Below are 27,224 nucleotides of genomic sequence, written 5' to 3'. Positions count from 1 at the left end.
CCTTTTTTATTTTTTTTGGGTGTTTTGGGTTTCTCTTTGATAGAAGTATAGCTCAACAGGCTCGTTCCCTAGACAATATGACTACCGTGATTGATAAAATGCAAGACATAATGTGTTGAATCATTTTATATAAGAGTGGCCGCCATGCCTAGCACGCTAGGCCCAACACATTATTAATTTGAGTGCATATTATTTTATAAGACATTTAAAAAATCTTTTGTACTTTTCCATTTGGATTGACATCTTACATCAATGCTTAGACTCGTAAAGACCTTGAGTTGACTTTTAAATTTACATTGATAAAAGAATATGTTCAACATCACAGAAAGTTGCAACTTGTAAAACCTTAAACAATGGAAGGCTATAGCCATCATCTACCTCACTAATTTAGCCTGAAAGGTCCAGTGTCAAATTGTGTGGCCAAAATACCATTTTTAAAAAGCATTACAATACTAAATGACCTTAAGAATTTAAATACAGTAAATTTGAAAATCGCAAGACACATGCGAAGTGTTTAATCTCAAGAAAGTGAATTTGTTGAAATATCTCATCAAAATTTATCACGTCATCAATACTTCAGCAGAAAAAAATAAAAAATAAAAAAACAAGGCGCATCAAATCAGATTACCAAGATTTTGCAGAATAGTTGCAGAGTTACCGTGTTTCTCACGGGGCAACGTTCAAGTCTTGAGAAACTGTAGACTCCTTTGACTGCGTCTCCGTCTTTTGCAACTAAAAAAAAAAAAAAACAAAGCAACGAGGAAACCGAGTCGCAGAAGCATTGACTCTAATGGAAAAGCGCAGACTCCTTTCAATGGAGTCTCTGTCTTCTGCAATAATAATAGGAAAGGAGTTGGTCCTTAGCAAGACCTTAAAAGGCTATGACATCCAGGAAAAATTGGATAAAGGCAGGATCCGAGCCTCGAAAAAGATTTCAGTCTCATTGCCCGTCCCAGCCACAACCCCTTTACGGGGTATGGGCGGGCAGCTCTGATCCCTGCGATGCCTTCCCCCAGGTTGATGGGGCGTGGTACAGGGTGTGAAAGCTAGTACGAGCATCTAGAGGGGGTGAATAGGTGCGAAAACAAATTTTCGCAATGTAAAGAAAATGATTTCGCTTTTAAACCAATTCTGTTTAGCAATAGATTATCAAAACGAATTAGACTCTAATAATCAAACAGAATTACGATCAAAGTAAAAGAACTTAGGGAAGAGAATAAGAACACAAGGTTTATAGTGGTTCGGCTTGATCCAAGCTTACGTCCACTTTTCCACACTGATAGCCTACCAGTTGAATTTCACTAAGAATCAAAAGAGTTGTTACAGTATATCTCTTCCTTGATTCCATAGTGTAGAGACTCTGCTACACTTCCTCAAGGTCTCACAGAAGTATAAACGCTCTTTTGAGTACAAGTTTTTTGCTCAACAATTGAATTGATAAAGAACAAGGAGCTTTAGACTTTGGAATTCTTCTATCGCGCACACACTCGAATAATTAGAACGTCTTCCTTATATACTCCTTCATGCCATCACACCCGTTGGCACTTACCAAAGGAATTCTTCCAATCTACCCGTTGGACAGAATCAATTAGAAATATTTCGAGTTATTTAAGGAATATGACGATTGTCCATCAATCCTGCTCACCCATACAATCAGGATCTAGGTTTCCATAAGTAGAACCTTCCAAGTATAATTCGCCAATCAATGGATCCAAAATCTCTGAATCAATCTCAATTTGAATAATGGATTCCGACATGCTATATCCAGCCAAGAGATCTTCTTTAGTCGATATAATCAAATCCTTAACAAAATACTCAGTTCTGGATAAGTCTTCTTCGACGGTCTATAAACTGTTAATGAGGATAGACTTTGAATCTTGAGTCTGGCGGTCCGGCGGTCTTCAGACTTTGATGAAAGAGTCTGCAAGTCTTCAGACTAGATTAATGGAAACGTTTTGTCAGCTTCAAAACACGCAAGAAAGTTTTCTCCAACACAGGGAAATGAGGGGTCTCCATTGAAAGGAGTCTCTTGTCTTTTGCAGGCATCTTAGAAAAGCATTGACGCCTTTTGCCGAGTCTTTGTCTTTTGCAAGTACAATAGAAAAGCAATGACAACCGGCGATTTCCAAGCAATGTGGAATCTTTACTAAAGATGTTTTCTCAACAGATGATTAACCAGATGTTAAGGAAATTTGTCAGCCTCCTTGTGATTTTAGTTCCAAGTTTTACTGAGAGCACTCAATGAATAAAATCCCTAAAGCATTAATTCAATGTGGGTAGTGTGTCCTTATGACCGCATGAGGTTCATTTTTTGCATGTCAACCAAGCAAAATAAAAATGCAACTTTTGCACATAACCCAAGGAATCATTAAGCAATATGAGGCGTCGTAAGAAGATATGATGCTACCAAGTTGAAGTGACATCTTGTATTAGTAATCTCTTGGATAAATTACAATCAAGATATATTTTCAAATGAGGAAATTATCTAAAATGACATAAATTTATAGCACTTTTACCAATCCAAACTTAAACCTTTTAATGGTGCCAATTGAGTTTTAAACATTTTCATATTTTACTAATTGAGTCTATTTAGATGATTTTTGCCAGAAATCACTAATGTAAACACTAGTCGTCCTACTTAATATGGCAGGCACTGAAGTAGGCAATTTTTAATAATATTTTTAAAAATTCAAATTTTTTGGATTACTTTTGAATTTTTTTCTTTTATGCTCTCTCTTTTATTTTTTATTTTTTACAACTCTAACTAGTAAGGGCTGGATGACCTCACCTCGATCTTGGTGAGAGTACGGAGGCCCTTGCCTTTGGCTCGCAAGGGTTGTGATGTTCCCTCCCCCCAACCATTAAAAAAAAAAGGAAGAAGAAAAAGCCTAGTCAAGGGTTTGGCCTTGTGGATTATGATGGTTGATTGATGACCTCGCCAGCTAGAGTTCTAAAAAGAAAAGAAAAGAAGATGAATAAAAAGAAAAGTTAAAATAAGTTAGTAAAATTGAGAAAATATTAAAATATTATTAAAAATTATCTACGTTAACGTCGACTATGTCACATAGAATAATTAGCATCCATGTTAGTGATTTCTAACTAAATTGGTTGGATGCACTTGATAGGCAAAATGGGAAAATGTTTAAAACTCAATTGACATAATTAAACAACTTATGATTGAATTGCTAAAAAATTCAATAGGTTTGGAACTTTATGGACAACTTTCCCTTTCAAATGTCCCAATAAAACAAACTTTCCCCATCGCAAGTCTAGTACTTAGAATTTCATTCCTGTTGCAGCAATCTTAATTTAATGAGTCGGTCAATTGAAAAAACCAAAAAATGGACCGACGCAAATAACATTTATTGAAGAGTCAAATGCACCACTTATGGGAGACGTATCGGTTGTGACGTCATTGCTTAAATACCTAAGTTTTATATCAATAAATGAAATATTTAGATCCGAAAATTATATATGCTTGACGGGAAGACTATACTGCGGTTAAACTATAAATAACACTGCATATGGGAATAGGGGGGGTTCAAATTGGTCTTTTCTCACCTAACCCATAAAATATGTCGGTAAACTATATGTATTGTGGCTATAGTCGAATGCACCACGAGAGTAAATGACCTGCCTAGTTTCTGTAATACATGGGATGGGAAGTCAACAAATTCAATTCATGAAACTTACGCGTATAAGAAAAAGGGTAAATAGATGATAAGATGAAAGTGGTTAGCTACATAAAAATCATTCAACTGGTGGAACCAATTTGACTAAGTAGATAATTGGAGACAAATTCTCATTATTATCTTGGCAACTATAAACATTATGTGTATCTTATATATGTGTTTAAATCAAACTACTCACATGGAGCTCACCTGAAATCCTGCCTAAAATGACCTAGTCCAACACGAATTCTGTAAGAGCAAGCAGTTCTAGTTGCGCTTATCTTAACACAAGTAGTGTCAAACATGACTTTTTGTGAGTAACATTCACTTCCAACATCCTATGAATCTGTATGTAATCCCTAGCAATGAAGCCATATAAATCCTAAATAATCTAAGGAAGAAGTAAATCGTGATAATGTAATTTGATGATCTGAAAATCATGACAAACACAAAAAAGTAATGTGCAGGGTGATATAGCTAGTATAAGCACCTAGAGGGGGGTGAATAGGTGTAAAAAAAATTTCTCGAGATACGAAAGCAATACTAGGCAGACAATAGAAAGGAAGTTCTCAAAACGAACTATAATCAAAGTAAAGCAGAGAGTAGGGAAGAGAAATGAACACAAGGTTTATAATGGTTCGGCTTATTCCAAGCCTACATCCACTCTTCCGCACTGACAGCCCACTGGCTGGATTTCACTATGAACAAAAGAGATGTTACAGCAATACTTTCCCTTGATTCCACAGTGTAGATACTCTACCATACTTCCTCAAGGTATCTCAAAATATAGACTCTCTTTTGCATACAAGATTTTGCTCAGTAAATGAATTGACTAAGAATCAAGGAGCTTCAGACTTTGGAATTCTTCTATCGTACACCCACTCGAACAACTGGAACGTCTTCCTTATATACTCCTTTATGCCATCATACCCGTTGGCAATTACTAAATGAATTCTTCCAATCTTTCCATTGGATAGAATCAATTAGGAAGATCATTTGAGCTATTAAAGGAACATGTCGATAGCCCATCAATCCTGCTCGCCCATACAATCAGGATCTTGGTTTCCATAAGTAGAACCTTCCAAGTATACTTCGCCAATCATCGGATTCTTAATCAATCTTGATTCGAATAAAGGAATCCGTTATGTTATATCCAGCCAAGAGATCTTCTCCAGTCGATAAGGTCAAATCCTTAATAAAACACACAATTCTAGATAGCCTTTCTTCAACAGATTAGAAACTGTCAATGAGAATAGACTTTCAGTCTTGAGTCTGGCAGTCTGGAGGTCTTCAGACTTCAAATAGTAGAGTCTGCAAATCTTCAGACTAGACTGATAGAAACGTTTTGTCAGCTTCAAAATATTCCAGAAAGATTTCTCCAATAATCTCTCACTTTTTGATGGTGACAAAACTTTCCTGCAGATTTGAATAACTTTGACCTGCAAAATATTACTCAAGCAAATATGGATATCTCATAAAGATTAATGGCTTAATGATAACACTAGAATCTGCAACTACAGAAAATAGGTTAGTCTTGCATGAGAGTAAAGCCATTCATAAGATATCAATAGTACTTAATATAAGCAGTCAAATCCAAATCCAAATTCAGTCCACATCCAGACACACAAGTCAAACATCAAAACAAACTAAAAGTTCAACAAGTTTAAGTTCAAAGTTCAAAGATTTCAAATCTCGCATCTCTCCCCCTTTTTGTCATCATAAAAAAGGTTGAGATGGAAATAAAATGGAGTCAAGATTGCTTGGGAACGTGAACAAGCTAGAAATCTCCCATTGACTGGACGATGCCTTCTAGCTTTTTCAATTCTTCCTTTAGTTGAGCCACCTCTTCACCCTTAGCAGTCAAGGAAACGGAAGAAGCTTGTCCTGCATTCTTCAAGTTCTAAACTCCGCACTCCAAAGCATATATCTGACCCCACATTTCCAAGAGAACATCAGTGATTCTGCGAAAATCTGCTGAGTTATCAATCTGCGTACTGGCTTCGGCACGATCAGATGGAGTAAAGGCAAACGATGGTACATCAGCATAGTCATGCAGATTTGGCGATGAAGCATCATGTCCCTCCTCAGGAAATTGAGATGCATGGATGTCCTCTGGATCTGCTGGAGAGCGGCTGACTCCTTCACTGGTAGCAGGATATGAGGTTATTCCTCTTTTCTCACCATCTCCCCCTGTTTCCATGCCTTCAGGTGGAGAAGAGTGTTCATCATGCTCTCCTTCCTCTTGATTTCCTCTTTCTTCTTCTTCTTCTTCTTCAATCCTTTCCTCCTCTACTTCTCTTTCTTGACTTCTCCCTCCTCTTCTTCTTTCTCCTCTGCTTCTTGCTCCTCTGCTTCTCTCTTCTCTACTTCTATCTCCTCTGCTTCTCTCTCTTCTTCTTCTTTCTCTTTTACTTCTCTCTCCTCTGCTTCTTTCTCCTGTCGTTCCATTGATTCTGGAACAGAACGACTCAGGTTCTTCAATGCCATAGCAGAAATGGTGATGTCATCCTCATCATCTTCATCCTCAATGATGAGAGCTCTTCTCTTTTTGGATGGAGCAACCATGGGCTCCTTCCCTTTTCTTTTCGCTGTCGAAGAGGCTTGATGAGTTTTGGCAGGGGTTTATCGGATTTGAACCGATGACTTACGCCTTACCATGGCGTTACTCTACCACTGAGTTAAAAGGGCCCATTTGATTCAATTCCTGAATCAGTTCCTACTATGCATATAAGATATATCTATATATTATAGATATTTCTATCTGTCTCCTTGAATTTCTCCAACGCCTTGTTGAGTTCTTTCAGACGCATTTTGGACACCATTTTCAGTCCTACCACCATTTTATCACACGATCGAACACAGAGAATTTGTGGAGGCTGAACATTCAAATGTCTGAATAACTTTGACACAAGACCTGGATAAGGAAGTTGACCCTTGTCCTTCACCACTGCTCTATGTTAGGGAAATCCCTTATGATGTTTTGAATATGACAAAATAAATCAAAGGCTATTAACATGTTTAATGGTTAAGGAAAAGACCATGCAAATGATAGAACATGTAAATGATATTATCAAAGTCTGAAGACGACCCGGTAAGACCGAACGTAACATATGTCCAAAGTATATTCTCGAAGATTTCCAGGACTTCGTGTCAAAGTCGAAGACGGCCGGACTTTAGTGTCAAAGTCTGTTCTACATCGAAGTCTATCAACTCGACTAATTCCGATCGAACGTGAATGATGAACCGAAGACAGACTCTATCTTTGAAGCCGAACGGGGTAGACCTTAAAGCTAAATCTGTTCGGAAGTAGAATATGTTGGACTCAGATTGCAAAGTCTATCGCACTCAGACTCAGATTGTAAAGTCTATTGCTCTCGGACTTTACATCCAGCATTCGACGTGAACGTAACTCAAGCCCAATCATATAACGGCTAGTGATCTGGTTTGGATTCCACATCAAGATTGATTTGATTAATTCAATCTAATTGATTGACGATTGGATCTTGAAGACAAGAACTTTCTATACGAAGAAGCTTTACTTATGGAAACCAAGATTCCGTTTATATGGGCGATCGGAATCAATTTGGGATTCTACCTTTGTCACTCAACGGCTATCAAATCTTATAGATACAGAGCTGTCCAATGGGTATATTGAAAGACGATTCTCTGGGATACTGTCCAACGGGTAGTTTGGAAGTGGAGGAGTATTTAAGGAGATGAAGGACCGATGAGCAAGTAAGAGATAGAGCGTAGAATTTATAATTCCAAAGTCCGAGCGATCTTTGATCATACACTTATCTTTGGAGAGCTTAAACGTTTGTGATCGTGAGAGAAATACCAAAAGAGTGACTTAGTGAGATAGTGTGATCTACTAAGTGTTTGCACTCGAAGTTGTAATCTCTTGTTGATTGCATAGTGGAATCCACCAAGAAGGTCGTTAGCGTGGGAGAGTGGACGTAGGCTTGGATTAAGCCGAACCACTATAAATCTTGTGTTCTTATTCTCTTCCTTAACTCCTTTATTTTACTCAAAGTTTATTTTATTCCGCATATATTTGCCAAGGTTTATTTTATACACCTATTCACCCCCTCTAGGTGTTCATACAAGCACTCTCACTCTATACATGTGGAACAAAATAGTGTAAGGAAGAGAAAACTTTTTCCCAGCATTGATGGCATACATCAACTTTGCCTCTGAGTTTGAAACATTAGTCTTGGAAGTAGATTTCGGTCTGAGGCAATTGATCACAATCTTGTGAAGCAAAATGTTGAACGCACGCATCCTTGAGTAGGAAATCCTTCCCCCTGTCCTTTTGTCCTTAACAAGTTCCAATGTGGCACGAGCAATAGAGACATTGATGGATTGATATCTCCCTCTCTCAACCCCAATCACATCAGCAAGCATATCTACATCAACCACAAAGTCTTGATCTCGGACACTGAAAGAGATTCTATTCGCATCCAAGAAACTAAGATTTGAATGGAAATATGCAGTTAGCTCAGCATAGACTTCTATAGTGTCAGAACAGAACTGTTTAAGTTGAAGAAAACTAAACTTTTCCCTCAAATTGACGTTCACAGCATCAAAGAAATCAAAATCCACACTCCTAGGGTTTATCACCCCACGCTTCAACAATTTGGAGTATAGATCTTTATGTTCCTTCGATCTAAACAACTCTGTCCTTTTTCCCCGGATTTTTGCTGCAACACCCATTCTCGGTTGAAATTGGCTGTACAATTTGTCATCATCATTCCCATCTATCGGATTCAGTCCTCCAACGCGCGGATCACTTGGGATATGTGCAAAGGTTTCTTCTGCCAACCCCTTAGGAGCAATTCCCAAACGCTCCATATTTCGCAAAAAGATGTACTTATTCCCATACCCCTTGTCCTTAAGAAACTCATCGATGTAGTTCAATGGAGTGCCGGTCCTCTTTAAAGCACGGTAAAGCTTATAAATAAAAGAGGGCTTTTGAATTCTTACAGGATCTGCGCCTTCAACGATTTCTTTCTCTTGTCGACGACCAACATCCTGTGGATTAGTTGGTGGAGAATGACGCTGCTGAGAATATTGTGGGCTATGCTGCTGACTGGGTGACTCCTCTTCCTCGGTGAGATCAAAATGAGTAGGCCCCTCACTCATTCGCCGTGATCCCCTGCTTACGATCCTTGAAGACTTTCTTGAAGACGACATCTTTCGCAGTCTTTGAAATATTCCGAACTTGACTTTCCCAAGAAAGATGACAACTTTTTCGAAGATCAAACAAGAGAAGGAGACAGGAGTGGAAGATCGATGCTTTTTAGGGTTCTGGAGTTAAACGAAGAGGAACCGACTGTATATAGTTCAGTCGAAGGGGGGAATACTAAACGTCGTAAAGGAAAGTTAAAAGATGCCTCTTTAAAAAATAACTGCATTTTTTAAAAATAGATAACTACCATTTTAAAGAAAAATTAACTCTTTTTGAAAAGGAAAAAAAAATTGCACTTTTCACGAAAATTGAAGATAGCAGAAATCAATTATAGATAGATGATCGTACATTTTCGAGATTTAATATAAGAGAAAATAAAATAACTTACAGTCAAGAACCATGTTTGTCTGAGTCTGAGAGTCTCTAGACTTTAACTTCTTCAAGCTTCAAGATGTTGAGTTTGGAACGGATGATTTCAAATTGATTTTTCTCTAAAGGCTTTGTAAATATATTCGCTAGTTGGTTCTTTGAGTCAACAAACTGAATTGAAATTTCTCCATTTTGAACATGATCTCTAATGAAGTGATGTCGAATCTCTATATGCTTTGCTCTTGAGTGAAGAATTGGATTTTTGGTAAGATTGATTGCACTGGTGTTGTCACAGTTAATCTCCGTGCATGAATCTTCAATTCCAAAGTCTCTTAGCTGTTGTTTTATCCATAGAATTTGTGAACAACAACTTCCGAGAGCTACATACTCTGCTTCTGCTGTAGAAAGAGCTACTGTATTTTGCTTCCTTGAAAACCAAGATACTGTCCTGCTTCCAAGTAACTGACAGGTACCCGAGGTGCTCTTTCTATCAACTCTGCAATCGTCTAGAACTGCGTCTGAGTATCCAAGAAGAGTAAAGTCTCCCTTTTTAGGATACCAAAGACCGAGGCTTGAAGTTGAAGCAATGTATTTGATAATACGCTTTGCAGCACTTAGATGAAATTCTTTAGGGTCTGCTTGAAATCTAGCACAAATGCAAATACTAAACAAAATGTCAGGTCTAGAAGCAGTAAGATAAAGAAGTGAACCAATGATACTCTGTATAGCACGGTCAACTTTCTTTCCTCCTTCATCTTTGTCTATCTTCAAGGAACTTGACATTGGTATATTAGTCTTTTTGCAATTTTCCAGTCCAAACTTTTTGACAAGATCATTAGCATATTTTTCTTGATGGATAAAAGTTCCTTCCTTCAATTGTTTCACTTGAAGTCCAAGAAAGAAGGTAAGTTCACCCATCATGCTCATTTTAAACTCATCCTACATAGACTTAGAGAATTTCTTGCACAAATTTTCATTAGAGGATCCAAAAATAATATCATCAACATATATTTGAACAAGCAGAAAACTTTGCTTTCTCTTTTGATAAACAGAGTAGTGTCTACTTTACCTTTGACAAAGCCGTTTTGAATTAAAAAAACTTACTGTCATACCAAGCTCGAGGTGCTTGCTTTAAACCATACAAGGCCTTTTCGGCCGAATACGAGTCCGGCTTCCTTGGGTCTTCAAACCAGGTGGTTGTTCCACATAGACTTCCTCATGGATAAATTCATTCAGGAAAGCACTTTTGATGTCCATTTGGAATAACCTGAAATTCTTATAACAAGGAAAAGCAAGTAATAATCGAATTGCTTCTAACCTTGCTTGGTGCGTAAGTCTCGTCATAGTCTATCCCTTCTTCTTGCGTATATCCCTTGGCCACGAGTCTTGCTTTGTTTCTTACGACTTTTCCTTTCTCGTTCATCTTGTTCCTGAAAACCCATTTAGCTCGAATAATAGATTTACCTTTTGGTTTAGGAGTTAACTCCCAGACATCATTAATGCTGAATTGTCTGAGTTCTTCTTGCATAGCTTCAATCCAGCTTTCATCAGATAAAGCTTCTTCTATGCTTTTGGGTTCTATTTCAGAAATAAGAGCCACAGCACTAGACTCTTCGTGCCTTTTGGATCTTATGCGAATTCCTTCATTAATGTCGCCAATAATGAGATCTTTGGGATGACTGGACTTATGCTTCCGATTCTTGGTTGATTTTTCAGGTTGATGATTACTTCCTTCATTTGAGTCTTCAATAACCACTTGTTGCTGGTCTTTCAGAGTCTGAGCTGCTTCTTGAGATTTAGACTTTGTAGAGTCTGGAGTAGGTTTAGATTCTTCAAGATGAGTCTGAATAGATTCATTTTGCATAGAATCCTGGAATTTGACATTCATTGATTCCTCCACAGATTGACTCTTCTTGTTATAGACTCTGTAGGCTTTGCTTGAGGTAGAATATCCAACGAAGATGCCTTCGTTTGATTTTTCTTCAAACTTACCAACTCGATCATTCACATTTTTCAATATAAAGCATTTACATCCAAACACATGAAAATATGAAACAATAGGTTTCTTTCCTTTGAATAACTCATAGGGGGTTTTTTCCAAAATAGGCCTTAGAAAAACTCTATTGATAATATAACATGCTGTTGAAACTGCTTCAGCCCAAAATCGTGAAGATATGTTACTTTCAATTAAAAGAGTTCTAGCCATTTCTTGAAGCGATCTATTCTTTCTTTCCACAACTTCATTTTGCTTTGGAGTATATGGAGAGGAGAACACATGCTGAAAACCAGATTCATCACAGAATTTTGTAAAATCTTGATTTTCAAATTCACCTCCATGGTCTGTTCTTATACTTGAGATAACATACCATTTTTCATTTTGAACATTTTTAGCAAACTTTTCAAAATAAGAGAAGGTTTCAGACTTACTTGCCAGGAAATATACTCAAGTAAATCGTGAGTAGTCATCCACAATTACTAGGCAATATTTCTTACCTCCAATGCTCTGAGTTCTAGTTGGTCCAAAGAGATCCATATGTAGAAGTCAAAAGTACACGATTAGTGGAAACTTGATTTATTGGTTTAAAGGAATTTCTTACCTGTTTTCCCAATACGCATGGTGTACATAGATCAGACTTTTGGTATGATAAATTGGGTAGACCACGAACAAGCTTCTTTGCTGAAATTTTGGCTATTTGCTTCATATTGATGTGCCCAAGCTTTACATGCCATAAGCTCGCCGTCTTGAATTGAGATTAGACATTGCGATTCATCTGGTTTCACATCCAAGAGGTAGATATTTCCATGTTTTCGACCCATGAATGACTGAGTAGAATCTTTACTGGTTCTAGAACATATTCCCTTTTGAAAGTTGATTTTGAAACCAAAGAGTATCACACAAATGATCGATGCGAGCATATTGTAGTTGAGTCCTTCCACTAGGGAAACATTGCTTATTGTAAGGTTTCCAATCTTTACAGTTCCAAATCCACAATTCTTCCTTTGCTGTTTCCTCCAAATCAGACTTTTCCACCATTTACTTGAACAAGCTTTATGAAGCAATTTGAATTTCCTATCATATGTCTTGAGCATCCACTATCCAGATACCATTTTACCTTTTTCTTGATAGTGACCTGCATTTAAAAAAGAGACTCAAGCTTTCTTTGGTACCCATATTTTCTTGGGTCCATTGGTGTTAGTATAATATGCGGTTTTTGCCCATATTTTCTTAACAGTTTCTAAACCATAGGACATTCCTTTTCAAAATGATCTCGCACTATTGCACTTCGAACATCCGAAAGCATTTCGACCTCCTGGTTTTACAAAAACCTTTTGAAATGATTTTTGTAAGCATCTCTTGTGAGTCTTTGCTTAATTCTTTCCTTCACTTTAGGAAAATCAATTAAAGGAATGGTTTTGCTGTCATTTCTAAACTAGATTTATTGAAATAAGGTCTTTGTCTTGAAAGAATTTTCTCAAGTTTTCTCGATCCTATTGAAAATCTTTTGAAATATTTGATAAGTCATTTTTAAAAATGCATTTTCTTTCAAAAGATTATCTTCTCTTTCTTTAAGAGTAGAAACATTCATATCTAAACATTTCAACTTTTCTTTCAAAACATTTTCCCTGTTGTTTTAGTGCAGAGTTTTCTTTTTAAGTTCGTAAATCCTTTTAAGAGAAGTTTTAAGACTAAAACACAACTCATCAATGTATTTAGAAACTTTAATAGAGATTTTAAAGTTACTCACCTCAAATTCACTGTTTGAATCGAGTCCTGTCTCGGAGTTTGAATGAATCCGATTGTGCCATCGACATATATTGGCATAATTATCATCACTTTCTTCACACTCGTATCACTCAGCATTTCGCTTTAAGAGCCTTTCGATACTTTTCAGCTTTTCCTTTCTTCTTCCTCGAAGAGGACAGTTGGGTCTGATGTGTCCCTTTTTCTTACATTCAAAGCAGACTACATCTTTGTTTGATTCATCATTATCAACAAACTTGGTCTGTTGCTTTTGAAAACTCTGTTTCTTTGGATTGAATCTTCTTCCTTTTCTGTTCAGCTTTCTGAATCTTCTTATCATGAGAGCAAACTCCTCATCATACATATCGTCTTCAGAATCTGTAACATCAGAATCATCATTGGATTTTAATGCAATGGATTTCTTACCTTTAGGGTCTTCATCTTCATTGATTCGTTCCACTTCATAAGACTGAAGAGTTCCAACTAACTCATCGACAGATAGTGGCATGATTCTTTGTGTCTCTCTTATTAAAGTCTTTATGTGATTCCAATCCTTGGAGAGTCCACACAATAGCTTGTTTACCTTCATGGGATCAGAAATTGGTTGACCTTGATTTTCAAGACCATTCACGATTTCGTAAAACGACTAAACATGTCGGTTATAGATTCTCCGATTTCATTTTGAAGGCTTTGTATTGACCGAGGAGAATGTTGATTCTGGTCTCTTTCACTCGATCGTTCATTCATAGGTAATATGTAATCTATCCCAGACTTCTTTTCTTTGTAACACAAGAAGATATTCTGTTATATTCAGTAGGTGACAAAGCACAATATAAAGAATAAATTGCTTTTGCATCAAGAGCTTGTCTCTTGATTATCTCTTCCTAAGTCATTTCACTAGACTCAACAGTTTCTTTTCCTCTCTCTGAGATAGATGCAGCTTTAGGAGTGATTCCTTTTTCTACAACGTCCCATTCCAGAGGATCCTTTGATCTTAGGAACGTTTTCATCTTGTTTTTCCAGATGTTGTAATCCTTTCCATCAAAGTAAGGTGGTCTGGTATTGCTTTGCCCTTCCACCAGCCCTGGAGCTAGCATACTAGCCATGGATCTTTAACTCTGAAGTAAAACACTTCAAACAAAGTGAGTACACAAGCTCTGATACCAATTGATATAGCTAGTATAAGCACCTAGAGGGGGTGAATAGGTGTAAAAACAATTTCTCGAGATACGAAAGTAATACTAGGCATACAATAGAAAGGAAGTTCTCAAAACGAACTATGATCAAAGTAAAGCAGAGAGAAGGGAAGAGAAACGAACACAAGGTTTATAGTGGTTCGGCTTATTCCAAGCCTATGTCCACTTTTCCGCAGACAGCCCATCGGCTGGATTTCACTATGAACAAAAGAGATGTTACAGCAATGCTTTCCCTTAATTTCACAGTGTAGATACTCTACCACACTTCCTCAAGGTATCTCAAAATATAGACTCTCTCTTGCGTACAAGATTTTGCTCAGTAAATGAATTGACTAAGAATTAAGGAGCTTCAGACTTTGGAATTCTTCTATCGTGCACCCACTCGAACAACTGGAACGTCTTCCTTATATACTCCTTTATGCCATCATACCCGTTGGCAATTACCAAATGAATTCTTCCAATCTTCCCGTTGGACAGAATCAATTAGGAAGATCATTCGAGCTATTAAAGGAACATGTCGATAGCCCATCAATCCTACTCGCCCATACAATCAGGATCTCGGTTTCCATAAGTAGAACCTTCCAAGTATACTTCACCAATCATCGGATCTTTAATCAATCTTGATTCGAATAAAGGAATCCGTTATGTCATATCCAGCCAAAAGATCTTCTCCAGTCGATAAAGTCAAATCCTTAATAAAACACACAGTTCTGGATAGCATTTCTTCAACGGATTAGAAACTGTCAATGAGAATAGACTTTGAGTCTTAAGTCTGGTAGTCCGGAGGTCTTCTGACTTTAAATAGTAGAGTCTACAAATCTTCAAACTAGATTTTTGGAAACGTTTTGTCAGCTTTAAAATATTCCAGAAAGATTTCTCCAACACAGGGCACACTAATCTCCCATTTTCTAAGGCTACCGTGGTACAAATTTCGTCATAAAAGCCTCATTTTCCGAGAACTGGTTCAATTTGCTTCTTGATTCCTCGACCTTAGACACCCTCAAATTGTAATCTTGCATGGATGGCATATCAGATTCGACGCCGCTGTGTATGTAGAATGCGGGTCTCGATGGCACTTGGAGAGTGACTGAGTCGCTGTTAAGCATGAGAAGGACTGAGGCCATTGTTGGCCAGCTAATCATATTTTCTTGGACACATAGTAGACCAATGCGGATGCACCTCACAATTTCAATACTTGAACCAGAAGTTATAGAGGTATCGATAATGTTTGATAATGATCCTTCCTTCCAATTCTTCCAGACCTACAAAAATTTGACAAACATTGAGCAGATTGATCTCTAGAATATTATGTGAAATGAGAAGGTATGTTCTTATACTCACATAGCTTATAAGGACTTCCGTGTCATCGCCCATGCGGAAAAGAGCGTTCCTTTGACCACTCACAATCTCCAAAACCAGCACTCCAAAACTGAACACATCTGACTTGATCGAGAAAGTTCCATGCCTCGCATACTCCGGCGCCATATATCCACTGTCCATCACAATAAGTCCACCTTATTAGCTCTATAGTTTTCTTTTCTCTTTTGATAAGCATTAGCTCTAGGAGATTGTGTCACTTATTAGGTCCCCACGATTCGGTTTGTCTTGGCCCGAGTTTGATCCAACTCGAACAGCGTCGCCATACCAAAATCTGATATCTTTGGATTCATTTCTGAGTCTAACAAAACATTGCTGGTTTTGAGATCCCAATGGATAATACGAAGTCAAGAGTCTTCATGTAGATAAAGCATCCCTCGGGCGACGCCCATTATCATCTTGCGACGCGTATCCCAGTTGAGATCCCCACGCTTCAGGGGATCTACGCATTTTGGTGGAATCGCATTCTATAAGACGTCTATTAATCATTTTGTGAAGATAAGATTTCATGAATGACAACGTGAGAAACATACCAAATATGAACTGATCAAGGATCGAATTGGGCACAAACTTGTAAATGAGAAGCCGTTCAACCCCTTTTAGACAGAAACCTAGGAGCTTGACCAAGTTCCTATGTTGTAGCCTAGCTAGTAACATGAACTCATTCTTGAACTCAACTTCCCCTTGGTTGGAACTTTGCGATAGCCGTTTCACTGCGATTTCTTGTCCATTGGAGAGCTGACCCTGAATTTTCAACAAATTAGATCTGTGAGTATCAATTGGTACATTGAAGCATTTCTAGGAGTATCAAATTGATATCATCTTTGACTATTCATTGCTTAAATTTTGAATACAATAGAGTAGAGGATGTGCTTTGTTAATTATTACCATGGAGACAACTCCAAAACCGCCTTGTCCAAGCTTCCTGGAATGAGAAAAGCTATCCGTTGCCACTATGATGATGCTGAAATCAAATTGCAGCGACTCAGCCGTGCTAATTTCATCCACAACTTCACCTAGAAAGACAAAAATGCTGTCATTCATGTTAGGGAAATCCCTTATGATGTTTTGAAGTTGACAAAATAAATCAAAGGCTACTAACGTGTTTAATGGTTAAGTAATAGACTATGCAGATGATAGAACATGTAAAGGATATTGTCAAAGTCTGTTCTACATCAGAAGTCTGGTCACTCTGACAAATTCCAGACTGAACGTGAATGAAGAACCAAAAGACAGACTCTATGCTGAAGCTGAACCAAAAGACGGACTCTATGCTGAAGCTGAACTTATTCAGATTGTGTTAAGACCTTAAAGCTAAATCTGTTCAGAAGTAGAATATGTTCAGACTCAGATTATAAAGTCTATTGCACTCACACTCAGATTGTAAAGTGTATTGCACTTAGACTTCACATCTAGATTTGACAGAACGTAACACAAGCCCCAATCATACAACGACTAGTGATCTGGTTTGGATTCCACATCAAAATTGATTTGATTGACTCAATCTAATTAATTGACAATTAGATCTTGAAGACAATAACTTTCTATACAAAAGAGCTTTACTTATGGAAACCAAGATTCTCTTTGTATGGGCGATCGGAATCAATTTGGGATTTTACCTTTATCACTCAACAGCTACTAAATCTTCTAAATACAGATCTGTCCAACGGGTAGATTGGAAGACGATCCTCAAGATATTGTCCAACGGCTAGTTTGGAAGTGGAGGATTATTTAAGGAGATGAAGGACCGATGAGCAAGTAAAAGACGGAGCGTAGAATTTATAATTCCAAAGTCTGAGCAACCTTCAATCATACACTTGTCTTTGGTGAGCTTAAACGTTTGTGATCTTGAAAGAAATACCAAAAGAGTGATTTAGTGAGATAGTGTAATCTACTACTAAGTGTTTGCACTCAAAGTTGTAACCTCTTGTTAATTGCATAGTGGAATCCAGCTAGAAGGCTGTTAGCGTGGGAGAGTGGAAGTATGCTTGATCTAAGCCGAACCATTATAAACCTTGTGTTCTTATTCTCTTCCCTGAACTCCTTTATTTTGTTCGTATTTAAATTTAACTGCTAAAGTCTGATCTCGCTCAAAGTCTGCTGCTCTTTAGACTCAGTTTCAAAAGTCTGTTGTTATTCAGACTCAGGTTAAAAGTAAAGATTTTCACTGCCTATTGCAGAATCTGTTTTTACACCTATTCACCCCCCTCTAGGTGCTCATACTAGCACTTTCAATTGGTATCAGAGCTAAGTGCTCGGTTTATAAAAGTATTTTTATTTTTGAGCTAAAGATCTTTTATGGCTAGTATCTTGGCACCAAGACTTATGGAAGGGCAAAGCAACACCAAGTCACCATATTTTGATGGAAAGGAATACAACGTGTGGAAGTACAAAATGAAAGCATTCCTAAGATCCAGAGATCCCTTGCAATGGGATGTTGTGGAAAAAGGAATCAATCCCAATGCTACATCTACATCAAATAAGAATGACAAAGACAAAGAAACAAAACCCCCTGCTTCTAGGTCTCGGACGGAAATATCCAAAAGAGAAGCGCTTGATGCAAAAGCAATTTATTCTTTATATTGCGCTTTGTCTCTTGCTGAATATAACGGAATTTCTTCATGTGAAATAGCAAAAGAAGTTTGGGATAGACTTCATGTTACATATGAAGGAACCGATCGTGTAAAAGAGACAAAAGTAAACTTCCTGCTCAGCAAATATGAATCCTTCAAGATGAAGCAAGGAGAGTCGATTTGAGATATGTTCAACCGCTTACGAAATTGTAAATGGATTAGCATATCAAGGTTATCCAATTTCTTCCCCAATGAAGATTAACAAACCTTGCGAGTGTTGGAGAAAACTTCCTTGAGTGTTTTGAAGCTGACAAAATGTTTCCATCAGTCTAGTCTAAAGACTTGCAAACTCTTCCATAAAAAGTCTGAAGACTTCAGACTGCCAGACTTAAGACTCAAGGTCTATCCTCATTGACAATTTCTAGACCGTCAAAGAAGGCTTATCCAGCATTGAATGTTTCGTTAACGATTTGATTCTATCGACTGGAGAAGATGTTTTGGCTGGATACAACATGTTGGAATCCATTATTCAAATCAAGATTGATTCAGGGATTTTGGATCCGTTGATTGGCGAAGTTACTTGGAAGGTTCTACTTATGGAAACCTAGATCCTGATTGTATGGGCGAGCAGGATTGGTGGGATATTGTCATATTCCTTAAATAGCTTGGAATCTTCTTAATTGATTCTGTCCAACGGGTAGATTGGAAGAATTCCTTTGGTAAGTGCCAACGGGTATGATGGCATAAAGGAGTATATAAGGAAGACGTTCCAGTTGTTCGAGTGAGTGCACGATAGAAGTATTCCAAAGTCTGAAGCTCCTTGTTCTTAGTCAATTAAACTGTTGAGCGAAATCTTGTATGCAAAAGAGAGTTTATATCTTTGAGAGACCTTAAGGAAGTGTAGTAGAGTCTCTACATTGTGGAATCAAGGAAGAGCTTTACTGTAACAACTATTTTGTTTCATAATGAAATCCAGCCGGTGGGCTGTCAGTGCGGAAGAGTGGACGTAGGCTTGGATTAAGCCGAACCACTATAAACCCTATGTTCTTATTCTCTTCCTTACGCTTTTTTACTTTGATTGTAACTCGATTTGTTTACAAAAGTCTAATTTCCTTTTCATAATCTATTGCTGATTTGAGTTGCACACTTCACCGCGAGAAAATTGTTTTTACACCTATTCACCCCCATTTAGGTGCTTGTACTAGCTTTCACAATTGGTATCAAAGCTTGTGTACTCACTTAAGTTGAAGTGTTTTACTTGAGTTAAAGATCTATGGCTAGTATGTTGGCTCCGTGGATCGGTTGAAGGGCAAAACAATACGGACCGCCTTATTTTGATGGAAAGGAATACAACATATGGAAAAACAAGATGAAGGCATTTCTAAGATCAAAGTATCCTCTGAAATGGGATGTGATAGACAAAGGAATCATTCTTAAAGCTGCACCAGTCTCAGAAAGAGGAAAAGAAGCCATTGAGTCTAGTGAAATAACTCAAGAAGAAATAACCAAGAGACAAGCTCTTGATGCAAAAGCAATTTATTCTTTATATTGTGCATTATCTCCTACTGAATATAACAGAATATCTTCTTATGAAACAGTTAAAGAAGTGCAGGATAGATTACACATCACTTATGAAGGAATTGATCGAGTGAAAGAAACCAGAATCAACATTCTACTCAGTCAATACAAAGCATTCAAAATGAAATCAGTAGAATCTATCACTGACATGTTTAGTCATTTTACAAAAATCGTGAATGGTTTTGAATATCAAAGTCAACCAATTTATGGACCCATGAAGGTAAACAAGCTACTGCGTGGACTGTTTAAGGATTGGAATCACATAAAGACCTCAATAAGGGAGACACACATAATCATGCCATTATCTGTTGATGAATTGGTTGGGACTCTTCAGTCTTATGAAGTGGAGCAAATAAACGAAGATGAAGATCCTAAAGGTAAGAAATCCATTGCATTAAAATCTAATGATGATTTTGATATCACAAATTCTGAAGACGATATGGATGATGAAGAGCTTGCTCTCATGATAAGAAGATTCAGAAAACTAAACAGAAAGGGGAGAAGATTCAATCCAAAGAAACAAAGCTTTCAAAAGCAACAGACTAAGTCAGTTGAGGATGATGAATCCAATAAAGATGTAGTCTACTTTGAATGCAAGAAAAAGGGACACATCAGACCTAATTGTCCCATTTTGAAGAAAAAGAAAGGAAAAGCTGAGAAATATCGAAAGACACTTAAAGCAAAAACTTGGAGTGATATAGAATGTGAGGAAAGTGATGATGATTATGCCAATATTTGTCTCATGGCACAATCGGACTCGATTTAGACTCCGTGATGACTTCATTGGAAATGAAATCGAGGTAAGTAATTTGAAAATCCCTACTAAAGTCTCTAGATACATTGATGAATTGTGTCTTAGTCTCAAAACTTCTATCAAAAGGATTTCTAAACTTAAAAGAGAAAATTCTGCATTGAAACAACAGGAAAATGTTTGGAAAGAAAAGATCAAAAGTTTAGATAAAAGTGTTACTACTTTGAAAGAAAATGCAGACAACTTTTCAAAAGAAAATGTATTCTTGAAAAATGATATTTCAAGTTTCTCTAAAAGGTTTTCTATAGGATTTGAGAAACTTGAAAAAATTCTTTCAGCACAAAGACCTTAGTTTAACAAATCAGGTTTAGGAATGACTACTGAAACCATTCCTCTGATTGATTTTCCTAAAGTAAAGGAAAGAATTATGCAAAGACCTACAAGAGATTCTTACAAAAATCATTTCCAGAAAATTTTTGTAAAACCAGTAGGTCGCAGTGCTCTTAAATGTTCTAAGTGCAATAGCTCTGATCATTTTGAGAAAGAATGTCTTATGGTTTGGAAACCTGTTAAGAAGGTATGGACAAAGACCATATATTACACTAACACAAATGGACCCAAGAAAATATGGATACCAAAGAAAGCTTGAGTCTCTTTTCAAAATGCAAGTCACTATCAAGAAAAAGGTCAAATGGTACCTGGATAGTGGATGCTCAAGACATATGACAAGAGATTCAAGTTGCTTCATAAAGCTCGTTTAAGTTAATGGTAGAAAAGTTTCTTTTGGAGGAAACAACAAAGGAATAATTGTGGGATACGGAGCTGTAAAGATTGGAAGCCTCACGATCAATAATGTTTCCTTAGTAGAAGGACTCGACTACAATCTGTTGAGCATTAGTCAGCTGTGCGACACCGGTTTCAAAATCAACTTTCAAGAAGGAATATGTTCAGGAACCAGTAAAGACTCCTCTCAGTCTTTCATAGGTTGAAGACATGGGAATATCTACCTTTTGGATATCAAACCAGATGAAACTCAATGTCTAATCACAATTCAAGAAGAAGTAAACTTATGGCACAGAAAACTTGGGCACATTAACATGAAGCAAATAGCCAAAATCTCAGCAAAGAAGCTTGTTCGTGGACTACCCAATTGACATACCAAAAGTTTGATCTATGCACACCATATGTGTTGGGAAAATAGGTAAGAAACTCATTCAAACCAAAAAATCAAGTATCCACTAATTGTGTACTGCAGCTCCTGCATATGGATCTTTTTGGACCAACCAGAACTCAGAGTATTGGAGGTAAGATATACTGTTTAGTAATTGTGGATGATTATTCACAATTCACTTGGGTATATTTCCTGGCAATTAAGTCTGAAACATTTTCTTATTCTATAAATTTTGCTAAAAAAGTCCAAAATGAGAAAGGGTATGTTATTTCAAGTATACAGACAGACCATGGAGGTGAATTTGAAAATCAAGACTTTATAAAATTTTGTGATGAATCTGGTTTTCAGCATGTGTTCTCTTCACCATATACTCCTGAGCAAAATGGAGTCGTAGAAAGAAAGAATAGGTCGCTTCAGGAAATGGCTAGAACTCTTTTAATTGAAAGTAACATTTCTTCTCTTTTTTGGGCTGAAGCAGTTTCTATAGCGTGTTATATCATTAATAGAGTCTTTTTAAGGTCTATTTTGGAGAAAACTCCCTATGAGTTATTTAAAGGAAAGAAGCACATTGTTTCATATCTTCATGTGTTTAGAAGTAAATGTTTTATATTGAAAAATGCAAATGATTGAATTGGTAAGTTTGAAGAAAAATCAGATGAAAGTATTTTCCTTGGATATTCTGTTACAAGCAAAGCTTACAGAGTTTACAACAAAAAGACTCAATCTGTGGAAGAATCGATGAATGTCAAATTTCAAGACTTTATGCAAAATCAATCGATTCACGCTCATCTTGAAGAATCTAAACCTACTCCAGACTTTGCAAAGTCTAAATCTCCAGAAGCAGCTCAAACTTCAGAAGACAAGCAACAGATGATCAACGAAGATTCAAATGAAGAAAAAGAACAACAGTCTGACAAATCAACCTGCAACTGGAAGTATAAGTCTAGTCATCCCAAAGATCTTATTATTGGTAATATCAATGAAGGAATTCGCACAAGATCCAAAAGGTGTGAAGAGTCTAGTGCTGTGGCTCTTATTTCTAAAATAGAACCCAAAAGCATAGAAGAAGCTTTAACTGATGAAAGCTGGATTGAAGCTATGCAAGAAGAACTCAGGCAATTCAGCATCAATGATGTCTGGGAATTGACTCCTAAACCGAAAGGTAAATCTATCATTAGAGCTAAATGGGTTTTCAAGAACTAGATGAACGAGAAAGGAAAAGTCGTAAGAAACAAAGCTAGACTCGTGGCCAAGGGATATATGCAAGAAGAAGGGATAGATTATGATGAGACTTACGCGCTAATAGCAAGGTTAGAAGCAATTAGATTATTACTTGCTTTTGCCTATCACAAGAATTTCAGGTTATTCCAAATGGACGTCAAAAGTGCTTTCCTAAATGGATTCATCCAAGAGGAAGTCTATGTGGAACAACCACCCGCTTTTGAAAACCCAAGGAAACCAGACTCTGTATTCAGACTAAAAAAAGGCTCTATATGGTTTAAAGCAAGCACCTTGAGCTTGGTACGACAGACTAAGTAAGTTTTTAATTCAAAATGGCTTTGTCAAAGGTAAAGTAGATACTACATTATTTATCAAAAGAGAAAGCAAAAGTTTTCTACTTGTTCAAATTTATGTTAATGATATTATTTTTGGATATTCTAATGAAAATCTATGCAAGAAATTCTCTAAGTCTATGCATGATGAGTTTGAAATGAGCATGATGGGTGAGCTAACTTTCTTTCTCAGGCTTCAAGTGAAACAACTCAAGGAAGGAATCTTTATTCATCAAGAAAAATATACTAAAGAAGTTGTCAAAAAGTTTGGACTAGAAAATTGCAAAAAGACTAATATACCAATATCAAGTTCTTTGAAGATGGACAAAGATGAAGAATGAAAGAAAGTTGACCTGAAGCTATACAGGAGTATCATTGGTTCACTTCTTTATCTAATTGCTTTTAGACCTGACATTTTGTTTAGTGTTTGTATGTGTGCCAGATTTCAAGCAGACCGTAAAGAATCTCATCTAAGTGCTGCAAAGTGTATTATCAAATACATTGCCTCAACTTCAAATTTGGGTCTCTGGTATCCTAAAGAATGAGACTTCACTCTTCTTGGATACTCAGATGCAGACCTAGCTGGATGCAGAGTTGATAGAAATAGCACCTGGGGCACCTGTTAACTACTTGGAAGCAGGACAATATCTTGGTTTTCAAGGAAACAAAGTATAGTAGCTCTTTCTACGGCAGAAGCAGAATATGTAGCTCTTGGAAGTTATTGTTCACAAATTCTGTGGATAAAACAATAGTTAAGAGACTTTGGAATTGAAGATTCATGCACCGAGATCAAATGTGACAACACCGGTGCAATCAATCTCACCAAGAATCCAATTCTTCACTCAAAAGCAAAACATATAGCGATTTGACATCATTTCATTAGAGATCATGTTCAAAATGGAGAAGTTTCAATTCAGTTTATTGATTCAAAGAATCAACCGGCGATATATATACAAAGCCCTGGAGAAAATCAATTTGAAGTTATTCGTTCCGGACTCAATATCTTAAAATCCGAGGAAGTTCAGACTCGGGACGAAAGTCTAAAGACTCTCGGACTCGGACAATCAAGATCAACGACTGTAAGTTATTTCTATTTTAGAAATTTATCTCTCGGATCAAATCTTGAAAAGGTATGATCATCAATCTGAAATTGATTGATGTTATTATTGCAATCCTTCCTTTTCAAAAAAGAAGTTATGACAGTTATCTAATTTTTGAAAAGGCAGTTATTTTTAAAAAACATTTTTACATTTCCTTTTTTACGATGCTCTGTATGCCTCGCTTCGACTGCCTTATATACTACTGGTTTTTCTTTGTTTTACTCACAAAAGCCCTAAGAGAGCACAGATCTTTCATTTCTGTCTTCTTTTCTTGTTTAATCCTCGAAAAGTTTTCATCTTTCTTGGGAAACAAGCTTGGAATCTCTCAAAGACTATGAAAGATGTCGTCTCAAAGAAAGTCTTCAAGGATCGCGAACAGGGGACCATAGCAAATGCGTGAGGGGCCTACGCACTTTGATTTCACCGAGGAAGAAGAATCTCTTAGACAGCAGCAGAGCCCACAATATTCTCAGCAGCGTCCATCTCCTTCATCTAGACCTCAGGATGTTGCACATCAAGAAGAGGAAGAAATCATCGAAGACGCAAAACCCGTAAGAACTCTTAAGCCCGCTTTTACCTACAAGCTTTATCGTGCTTTGAAGAGGAGTGGTACTCCGTTGAACTACATTGATGAATTTCTAAAAGACAAAGGGTATAGAAATGAAACTTTCTTTTTACGCACAATGGAACAATTGGGAATTGCCCCTGCGGGGTTGGCGGAAGACGCTTTGGCAAATATCCCAAGTGATGCACGTGTTGGAGGGCTGAGTTAGCTTGATTGGAATGACGATGATAGGATGTACAGTCAGTTTAAACCGAGAATGGGTGTTGCGGCAAAAATTCAAAGTAAAAGGACATACTTGTTTCGCTTGGAGGAACACAAGCAACTGTACTCTAAGCTGCTTAAGCATGGCGTGATAAACCCTAGAAGGGTGGACTTTGATTTTCTTGACTCTCTGAATGTCAATCTGCGAGAAAAATTCAACCTTCTGCAACTCAAACAGTTTTGTTCTGAAACAACAGAGGCTCATGCTAAATTTACTGCTTACTTCTATTCGAATCTTAGTTTCTTGGATGCAAATAGGTTCTCTTTTAGTGTTCAAGATTAGGACTATGTGGTTGACATGAATACTCTGGCTGATGTGATTGGGGTTGAAAGAGGGAGATATCAACCTATCAGTGTGTCTATTGCTCGTGCAACGATAGAGCTTGTTCAGGATAGAACAACGGAAAGGAAGATTTCTTATTTGAGGATGAATGCGTCCAACATTTTGCTTCACAAGATAGTGATTAACTATCTCAGACCAAAATCAACTTCAAAGACCGACGTTTCAAACTCGGAGGCAAAGTTGATGTACGCCATCAATACTGGTAAAAAGTTCTCTCTTTCACACATTATTATGTTCCACATGTACAGAGCAATGGTGAAGGACAAGGATCAACTTCCTTACTCAGCACTCGTGACCAAGTTATTCAGACATTTGAACGTTTAGCCTCCCCAGATTCTTTGTGTTCGAACGTGCGATCAAATGGTGGTGGGACTGAAAATGGTCTCTAAAATGCGTTTGAAGGAACTCAACAAGGCGTTGGAGCAATTCAAGGAGAAAACCCCTGTCAAGACTCATCCAGTCTCTTCGGCTGCAAAGAGGAAAGGGAAGGAGCCCATGGCTACTCCATCCAAGAAAAGAAGAGCACTCATCATTGAGGATGAGGAGGATGAGGATGATATCACCATTTCTGCAATGGCATTGAAGAACTTGAGTCGTCATGCTCCAGAATTAATGGAGAGATAGGAACGAGACAGGGATAAGACAGAACAGAGAACTAGAGAGAGAGAAGAATTGGAGAAAGAAGCAAATGAGGAAAGGATTGAGGAAAGAGAAGAAGAGGGCAGAGGAGAACAAGCAGAAGCAGAGCATGAGGAATATTTTTCTCCACCTGAAGGCATGAAAACAGGGAGAGATTCTAAGAAAAGAGGTATGTCCTCATTTTCCTGCCACCAGTGAATGAGTAAGCCGCTCTCCAGTAGATCCAGAGGACATCTATGCCTCTCAATTTCCTGAGGAGGGACATGATGTTTCATCGCCCAATCTGCTTGACCATGCTGATTTGCCATCATCTACTAATACGCCATCTGATCATGCAGATGCCAGTACTCAGACTGATAATTCAGCAAACTTTCGCAGAGTGCTTGATGTTCTTTTGGAGATGCGAGGTCAAATCTATGCTCTGGGATACGAAATTCAGAACCTGCAGAATGCAGGACAAGCTTCTTCGATTTCTTTGAATAATCAAATCCATGCCCTTGCTCTTCAAGTTCAAGCAAATGCTAAGGGTGAAGATGTGGCACAACTAAAGGAGGATTTGAAAAAGCTGGAAGGCATTGTCCAGTCAATGGGAGATTTCCATCTTGTCCGTGTTCCCAAGCAATCTTAATTCCATTTTCTTTTCATCTCTACCTTTTTAATGATGACAAAAAGGGGGAGAGATGTGGTGCAGATTTGACTTTGAACTTTGAACTCTTGACTTTTGTGATGTCTTGACTTGACTTGACTTTTGTGCTTGGCTGTTTGGATTTGGACTGGATTTGGGTTTAACTGTTTAAATGTTTGTTTATCTTAAGCACTGTTGATATCTCATGGTTTTTCTCATTTACAAAACTAACCACTTTCTGTGGATGTAGATTTTAATATTATCTTTACTAAGCCATTTATCTTTTGTGAGATATCCATATTTGCTTGAGTAATATTTTGCAAGTCAAAGTTATCCAAATCTGTAGGAAAGTTTTGTCACCATCAAAAGGGGGGAGATTGTTGGAGAAAACTTCCTTGAGTGTTTTGAAGCTGACAACATGTTTCCATCAGTCTAGTCTGAAGACTTGCAGACTCTTCCATAAAAAGTCTGAAGACTCCGGACTGCCAGACTCAAGACTCAATGTCTATCCTCATTAACAGT

The 27,224-nt window shown here is 37.4% G+C and overlaps 1 pseudogene; it reads right to left on the bottom strand.

Moving 5' to 3' along the window:
- Positions 1–15,080: 15,080 nt before the first annotated feature.
- The window catches only part of LOC104447073, a 34,179-nt pseudogene continuing 22,035 nt past the window's right edge, over positions 15,081–27,224 (bottom strand).

This window comes from Eucalyptus grandis, chromosome 5 (genome assembly GCF_016545825.1).
Source record: "Eucalyptus grandis isolate ANBG69807.140 chromosome 5, ASM1654582v1, whole genome shotgun sequence".
NCBI classification, from domain to species: Eukaryota; Viridiplantae; Streptophyta; class Magnoliopsida; order Myrtales; family Myrtaceae; genus Eucalyptus; species Eucalyptus grandis.
This window is presented reverse-complemented; position numbering and strand designations above follow the sequence as displayed.